Here is a 9488-nt window from a genome sequence, read left to right on the forward strand (position 1 = left end):
CACCGCTGCGGTACCTTGGACGATTTGGATCAGTCGATGTCCAACCATAACTGACAGTGCCCGACACGATGGCGACCTCCAAATTTGGCTCGTCCGACCCTCGAAATTTGACTGCGACCGATTTGGACCAAAATCGATGTTTCCGACCCGATGGCAGCCTCCAAATTTGGCCTGGGCGAGCCCCGAAATTTGACCTTGGACGATTTGGATCAGTCGCCGTCCAACCATAATTTACCGTACCCGACACGATGGCGGCCTCTAAATTTGGCCTGGGCGACCCCCGAAGTTTGACCTTGGACGATTTGGATCAATCGATGTCCAACCATAATTTACTGTGCCCGACACGATGGCGACTTCCAAATTTGGCCCGGAAAAAAATGGTTTTGGCGAAAGGAAATGGCGCAGTATCGGTCGCACATCTCGCCGGACACCTGAACCGCGCCGCAATGGAAGGGATAAAGGAGAAAGTGAAAGAAGAAAGGTGCCGTAGTGGAGGGCTCCGGAATAATTTTGACCACCTGGGGATATCTAACGTGTATTGACATCGCACAGCACACGGGTGCCTTTGCGTTTCGCCTCTATCGAAACACTGCCGCCGCGGTCGGGTTAAAACCCGGCCCACAGCCGAAATTTGACTTCAGCTGACTTCGACCAAAATCAACGTGTCCGACCCGATGGTGGCCTCCAAATTTGTTCTGGGCGAGCCCCGAAATTTGACCTTTGACGATTTGATGATGAATTTTTACGGCATAAGGTCAGCTTTGGCCAAACAGCGCCATGGCACAATTAAGGTAGATTTCACTGCACAAGGTGGGGTCAGAGACCAATTTCCAAAGCATTTCACCCTAAGGGAGCCGAGCACCAGACCAGGGGAAAGCTTGTACCCATTGTATCACCGGTGGGTACCCGGCGGCACTGGGGATCGAACCCCGCACCTCCCGCATGGGAGGCGCGGATGCTGAAACAACTAGGCCACCGCTGCGGTACCTTGGACGATTTGGATCAGTCGATGTCCAACCATAACTGACAGTGCCCGACACGGTGGCGACCTCCAAATTTGGCTCGTCCGACCCTCGAAATTTGACTGCGACCGATTTGGACCAAAATCGATGTTTCCGACCCGATGGCAGCCTCCAAATTTGGCCTGGGCGAGCCCCGAAATTTGACCTTGGACGATTTGGATCAGTCGCCGTCCAACCATAATTTACCGTACCCGACACGATGGCGGCCTCTAAATTTGGCCTGGGCGACCCCCGAAGTTTGACCTTGGACGATTTGGATCAGTGTCCAACCATAATTTACCGTACTTGACACGTTGGCGGCCTCCAAATTTGGCCTGGGCGGCCCCCGAAATTTGACCTTGGGACGATTTAGATCAGTCGCTGTCCAACCATAATTTACCGTGCTTGACACGTTGGCGGCCTCCAAATTTGGCCTGGGCGACCCCCAAAATTTGACCTTGGGACGATTTGGATCAGTCGATGTCCATCCATAATTTACCGTGCCCGACACGATGGCGACCTCAAAATTTGACGTGCGTCATTTACAAAAATTTGGCTCCGGCCACACCCGAAAAAGTAGTTCATGGCTTTGAGATTTGTTTACCCGCCGCGGTGGCTCAGTGGTCAGGGCGCGCGGCTATTAAGCCTGAGTTCCTGGATTCGAACCCGGCCGCGTTTCGATGGAGGAAAAACGCAAAGGCGCCGGTGTGCTGTGCGATGTCAGGGCTCGTTAAAGATTCCCAGATGGTCGATTGGATTGTAAAACATTTATTGCGTCGAGAGCAGCTTGCAGGAGACCGAAGTTATTCCGGAGTCCTCCACCACGTTACCTCTTTCGTTCTTTTTCTCTCACTCCTTTATCCCTTCCCTTACGGTGCTGTTCAGGTGTCCGCTGAGATGTGTGAGACAGTTACTGCGCCATTTCATTTCCTCAAAAACCAATTTTCATTTTTAAAATATGGCTGCGTTCCAATAGTCCCAAGTAGACGGCTACTTAGACGTCTAGCCGGACAGCCGCCATCTTGGGACGCGTTCCATTTCTCGGCGAAGCAGTCTCATAAGACTGCTTCGCCGAAGTCCACATCGATGCAGGCTAACTTGCTGTCTAAAGATGGCGGAGCTGATGTACGCGGATGAGCGAGTCGTGTTCTTGCGGGCGTCGGACTGTACACGGAGTATAGGAAAGGAAAAATGTGAGTCATTCCATTATGTTATTTGGTACGCAAACTTGTGGCTAATTAATCTTCGTGGACGTGCGATTCCTAGCAGTGAATCACGCAGGAGAAAATCGTGCACTTGAGAGCTTTGCTACAGCAGCGGACGCTGTAGGTCTGTTTACGTGACGATGCCGGATCTTAATACCTTGATTTTAGAGAATACTCGTCGCTGTCGTTGGTTTCCTCGACGGGCGTTAAGACGGCTAGCGTGACGGTTAACAAATGTGTTCTTCTCTTGCTGTGTTAGTGGCATCAACTCTTTCGCGTGCATTATTTTTTATCTCTACACTCTCAGAACAAATACACCGGCATGTTGCGAATTGATTTTAGTCTTTGCAGGATTAAAGATCGCTGCTGTATTTAGGTCTCTCGCTGTCTCCGAGTGCCACGTACGGCAGACAGCAGGTTTAATGTCACGTATGTGTTTTCCTGTTGCAGTGTATATTAGCCGTATCGCATTTCGCGCATATTGATTACAGTCTTTCGTATTCTTTCTTATGTTTACAGGGCCGTTTGGACGAGCACGTTCGAGGAGCATGTACAGTTTAGCATCAATAATAAAAGAATAATCGCATATCTCTTTAGCGTCGTCTTTGGAGAGCGGCCCCGTCTGCTACAAGTAGACTAACCGATAGGCACATCCACCAGTCCGGTTTACGCGCAAAGTCATTGCAGAAGAAATGTGTAAACACGTTTTTAATTATCGTTATTGCTCAGTTTGTGAAAAATAGTAGTACAACTGTTCATAAGCTTTAGTTGCATTATTATGCCGCGAGGCGGCGTGAGCAGTAGACAAGTTCCAATACATGGACATGTAGACTGCTTCCTAGACGTCACACTAGACGTCTTGTTAGACGTCTAGAGTATTGGAACGCAGCCTATATATTTGCGCCATCTTGTTGCTGTGGTGTCGCTTATGGAGTCACATTTTACGTCACCGAGCTTTCGCGAGTAACACATCGGTTTAAGCGAAGTTAAATCCCCGGCTAATTTTCTTTTTGCTATTGCCATATTTTCACCCTCTGCTGTGCTCTTAGTTCGCTATTTACCCCGAGGCCAAGGTTTGTCAGATCTCTGTTTACCTGACAGTCTCCACCACGGCACCTCTTTCTTCCTTTTTGTCTCATCTCTCACTCCTTTATCGCTTCCCTTACAGCGCTGGTCAGGTGTCCGCCGAGATGTGTGAGACAGTTACTGCGCCATTTCATTTCCTCAAAAACCAATTTTCATTTTTAAGTTCCCGGGTTCGAACCCGACCGCGGCGGTTGCGTTTTTATGGAGGAAAAACGCTAAGGCGCCCGTGTACTGTACGATGTCAGTGCACGTTAAAGATCCCCAAGTGGTCGAAATTATTCCGGAGCCCTCCACTACGGCACCTCTCTCTTGCTTTCTTCTTTCACTCCCTCCCTTATCCCTTCCCTTACGGCGCGGTTCAGGTGTCCAACGATATATGAGACAGATACTGCGCCATTTCCTTTCCCCCAAAACCAATTAAAAATTAAATAAATTAAATTTTGGCGCCATCTTGTTGCTGTGGTGTCGCTTATGGAGTCACATTTTACGTCACCGAGCTTTCGCAAGTCACACATCGGTGTAAGCGAAGTTAAATCCCGGCTAATTTTTTTTTTGCTATTGCCATACTTTCACCCTCTGCTGTGCTCTTAGTTCGCTATTTACCCCGAGGCCAAGGTTTGCCAGATCTCTGTTTAACTGACAGTCTTGGAAGGTAAGTAGGCTGTGGCCAAATAGAGGTTTTCCCTAAATGTATTCTACAAGTCCTCAGTACGTCACACGTTTCGCCATAAATTAGAAATAAAGGGAAATAGGCAACTATGGCGCATTTTTATAGCATCGCAGTCTCGTCTTTCGTTCAAAAATGCTTGTCTTGAACGCTGACAAAGAAGTTCCAATTTTTTTATTAAAAAAAACTGACAGTAACAGCTTCATGCTCCGATGCCATTGTAATAGAGTCAGCTATATCATTTTAATTGCAATAAGAACAAATTTAGTTATTTTGCGCTAGTTCTACATAAACACGTCGCGAAATATATGTGCATATTGGAAAAGTCAGTAGTTTCAGGTCATTTCGTAAAAGGCAGAGTGAAGCGTTGATCGACTTCCTTCGACGAGAAAGCGCCATATCTTGGTACCACCCTGCATGCGCAAACCGGCTTTCGCCCCAATTTGAGTACACAAGATTGCTTATGGCTGTTTCGGCGAGTCATTAAATTAATCAAACTTCCCGACACCTCGTGCTTGATTACGTCCTCGCGGTCGACACGAGAAAACTTTTTGACAACGTAGATCAAAACGTCATCCTTACGGAGCTTGCCCAGGCCTACCCCAGTCAACGGGCGCTGAACTGGATACGGAAATTTCTCCAGAGCAGACCCGTACGTCTCAACCATGGTACCCAAGAATAAACTCGCACATACTACCTCGACAGGGGAGTTCCTCAGTGCTCAATCCTCGGCCCTTTACTGTTTAACTTGGCGATGGCGAAGGCAGCAAGACGCCTAGAACAAGACAGTGCAGCAAGATTCGTGATCTACGCGGACGACGTGACAGTGTGGATCGAGGTCAATGATTTTGAGTCCGCCGATCACATGCAAGCCGAGCTGCAGGCAGCGGTGTATAGCCTGGAGACCTCACTAACAGAGCTGGGCCTCGAACTGCCACCTGACAAGACTGAATTTCTCAGCGTTGATGGCAGGACTCGTACTAACCCGTCCCAACAGTTGCATCTTAGCCCATGGCAGGCCAGGTGCTCACATCTCATAACGGATCACTCAATTAAGCTTCTCGGTGTGCCCGTTAGCAGCCGTAACAGTTCTCGTACTTGGATCAAACGCCTCAAGAGCACCTGGATGAATACCCTACATCTCATCGCTCGTATGTCAAACAAGTACGGTGGTGCAAGGCAGGCGGCTTGTCGGACGCTGGCTCGCGCGGCATAGCAGTTGGCAAGATTCTCTACGGTGCCTCCTCGTACGAACTGACCACGAAAATCCACGAAGACCTGGCTCGTCTGCACAGGGCCACGTGACGCACTATAACAGGCCTACCACGACAAACGCGCATCACGTCTCTAGAGGAAGCGGTGGCCCTTCCTCCTATACACAAAATCATTGAGGAACCTGTAACTCGGCACGAAACACGTAGAACTTGCACGAAATAGGGACGCGCTTTGGAACGCTGGGACCGCCAACTCTCGGCACCGGTTGATTATGAAGGCCGGCCGGCTCCGCCCTGGCTTCGTCCACACCTCGGCCGCTACAGACGTACGGCTCCACCCAGAGCACAAACGGCGGCACGGCTCCACCTAGCTCGACACACGGCCGCTGATAGAGAACAAGATGAGGAGGACATATATGCATCCCTGAAAGAGGGCGCCATATCAATGACGGTGCAGAATATCAGTTTAAATGGCTTCCGTACTATTCGTGCACCCGACGGGTGCATAAAGGAAGGGGAAGTGCTCGCTATATACGGCGCTCTACTGCAGGTGGAAAACATTCTGGTCGGCAATCAGTTGCTACAAGCTGACATGTCGCGCAAAATCCGAATACTCTCTGATTCGCATGAAGCTGTACGCGAGCTCCACAAACCATTCTCGACCCACCCAATTGCACAGCAGATTACTTCTATAATCAGAACCCTCTCAACACGCAACGTGCGCATCCGCCTCGCGTGGGCCCCTGGAGACACGGGCGATGACGACGGGAACCGGTCCGCTCACAACGCGGCTCGGGAGAGTCTCGTTCCATCCTCCGCTGGAATACCCCACCGTTACCGACGAACCCGCTGATATGTCCAACAACTTGCTGTCCTGACGTGCAGACTAGAGCGTGCCAAACAGAGGAGCCGTGCACGACTTACGGCCGTTACACCACCCGGTTACCTTGATACCTCAGCTGCTCTCCCACGGCATGAGCAGAACTTCATTAATAAGATCATCGCCGATGCTGCCTACACGCCAAACATCATCTGTAATTGGCTTACCGGCCCTCGCTGGCATCAAGAGGGCAATATTGACGTTGTGAAGTGCCTGTACCGTGGCTGTAGGTGTCATGCTGACCTTTACCACCTAGTTTGGCATTGTTCCGCAAGGGACGCGACGACCTCGTCGCCAAGCATTGTTTTCCCACCGATGGCGAGGAATTTCGTGCATTGACCAGAGCCGGAGCGAACGGCGTCTTGGAAGATATTGGCAAATATGCTAAGGTAAGTGGACTCTACAAAGCAGTGTAAAGCGTGGCTAGACCACCCATACCGTCCCTTCATGTATCAATAGAGCCTTACTTTTCCCTTCCTAACAACCCAATTCCCCAACAAATGGCCTTTAGCCTCCCTTCCTAAATAAACAGCTCATTCATTCATTCAGACATGTTAAAATCGCCTCCAATAATTATCATGTTTGACGTTAATGCTGACAGTGATTGTTAGACGCTCCGAAATACATCCGAGTGGTTTGAACTTGGTGACCTGTAGACAGATCCGACAGCAAGGGTGTTTCCGTTAGACAAGATTAGTTTACACCACACTGATTACACCGCCGGTCCTTTCTATATGCTATGTATCGCGGGGGAAAAATTTCAGAGCTTGTTATATGTTGTGGTCAAGCCAAGATTCGGTTCCGATAAAAGCGTCAGCGTAAGATCAAATGTGAGAATCTCTTCGAATGCGCTCGCGGTCGAGTTTTATAGCGTTCATCTTCCCTAGATCCCTGAGGTTGATTTCCTAGATTCTCTAGATGCCCTCGCCGGGGTGGGAGTGGCCTGAAACTCACTTTTTGGCACAAGCTCACAACACCGCACACATGGACACGCCCCCGTCACATGCTGAGCCTGGGAGAGAGGGGAAAGCCGTCGGAGTAACGTCCTCTGGCCAGCTGAAGGTTCCCACGGGCTGCTGACACCTGTTCTTCATCAGATGGCAGCCGACGCGCAATAATAATAATAATAATAATTGGTTTTTGGTGGAAAGGAAATGGCGCAGTATCTGTCTCATATATCGTTGGACACCTGAACCGCGCCGTAAGGGAAGGGATAAAGGAGGGAGTGAAAGAAGAGAGGAACAAATATGTCCGTAGTGGAGGGCTCCGGAATAATTTCGACCACCTGGGGATCTTAAACGTGCACTCACATCGCACAGCACACGGGCGCCTTAGCGTTTTGCCTCCATAAAAACGCAGCCGCCGCGGTCGGGTTCGAACCCTGGAACTCCGGATCAGTAGTCGAGCGCCCTAACCACTGAGCCACCGCGGCGGGGCCGACGCGCAAGGCCAGAAAGCGATTTCGAGAAGAGGGGTCGAGAGTGGTCGTTTGTCCTTAGAGATGCTTGCGAAGGTTGGGGACGATGACCGCGGCGCTCACAACGCCGTAGAGCCACCGGAAACGACGCCCCTTTGTTCCCCGACATATATTCACGGCGATTGGGGAAGATAACGGCCGCTTGCTCGCTGCAGGGCCCGGTCGAAAGGGCCCGGTTGTGCTCAAACTTCAGCTCTCCGATCTTTCGGGTCCCACACTCCGACCGCGCAAAGCTCGCTAATTGGTACCAGCTGACACCTGGGTCCATTCCGCGTGGTCCTTGACGTCGGTCCTGGGAGCGATCACCATCGAGTTTCTCGGAGCCACACAGTAGAAACAGAAGCGTAGGCTGCCAACAGGCGAGACTTGCTGTCGCCGTTGCTAAACCAGACTGGCGGCCGCCGTTCGTAACTCTGCATAAACAGCATCCGTAAATGTGCTGCCTTTATGTCGGCACCGGATCCCACTGGAAGTGGGCGCCACAGTTGCTTGAGTAGAGCGTCGTCGCGTGACGAGCCTCTGCAATGTCAAGTGACGATAGTGTCGATTACTGTTGGCGCGCTTTTCAAGTTCAGGTACCGGCGCGTAGCCACATCACCGTCCGTGGGTTGGCATGTGCCACTAAGAATTCCCCCTTCAAACAGCGTCGAAAAAAAAAAGGCAGGCATCGGCTTTTCAGCGCTGAATCCCTCATGTTCCGCCATTGAAACGGGATGAGGCCGCACAGCCAGGTTGTACGGCCTTGTGCGTCTCAAGCACGACACTCCAGCGCTCAACATCATTACGCATACTTGTAAATGCTGTTGAAACAGCATCTGTATATGTTCGGCTGTCATGTCGGCACCGGATCCCACTGATAACCATTTTGAAGCAATACAATTACAGTGATCTCTGTTCGCGTTTAAATAATGACTATATTTTAAGAGTGCAAATTTTCGGATACTTTCAGCAGAATTAATTTAACGAGGAAAATCACGGCTTCTAAAGCATTTTTTTTACGTGCTGCTAATTTTCGCAATCACCTCACTAACTTCAAGAAGGAGGCAAATAATTTGCCTTAAAAAGGCACCAACTGTTGCAGGCAGAAGTGGAGTAGTAGTATGGAAAAGAAATGTATCGAATCAATCTAGTATTTAGTAGTACGCTGTGCTTCCTGGATTGCTCCAATAACTGTGGTGACAAGCCTCTTTGGTTTAGCGATAGGAAAAACCCTCTTGCTTGTGCTCTGAAAGGACTGTCTCATTTGACTTTATGGCATTTCATATTTTCAGTTACCCAAACGTGGCCAAATGAATTAGTGACAAGAATGAATACCTACTGAACAGCGGTCGCGACTGCGTCCCCGCTGAAAAAAAAAATGCTAATAACCAGATTTACCCACGTTATTATGGGAAGAAGATTCGTTTGATGCGTTACCTATGCAGGCGATGGCTGGCGCACAGTAAATGAGGCGAGAGGAAGGAACGATACAAAACACAGTTGTCGTGGGAAGCAGGCTGCTACAGTTGATTATATATTGATTGATTGATATATACGTACGATAAAGATGTTTTCTGAACTAGGTGCGTCCAGTTCAAATTTTCCTTAAAATTACCCGTTTTAGGAAAGCGCACATTACTGATTTCTTGTTCGCGAAAACCTCGATCGAACTCAGTGACAAGACATCACGTTTCGAACAGAAGAAGATAGTTTTTTCAAGGCTTAACTTTCGTCGGTTACGAAGTAAGCAGCAACAAGTGTTTTGGATGCACGTTAGCCTCATCCATTACTACAAGATACGGCTGCACTGTCCGCTCATTAAGGAACGATAGGTTTGTCTTGAACGTGCGCAGTGCAATACATACCCAACAATTCTGGACAAAGGCATTTTTGGACGGAAACGCCTTTAAAAATGCATTTTTTTCAGATGTAAAATTTCATTCGAACAATCAAAATATTCTCATATCTTACCGTTTTTG

Source organism: Amblyomma americanum, chromosome 8 (assembly GCF_052857255.1).
Source record: "Amblyomma americanum isolate KBUSLIRL-KWMA chromosome 8, ASM5285725v1, whole genome shotgun sequence".
Taxonomy (NCBI): Eukaryota; Metazoa; Arthropoda; class Arachnida; order Ixodida; family Ixodidae; genus Amblyomma; species Amblyomma americanum.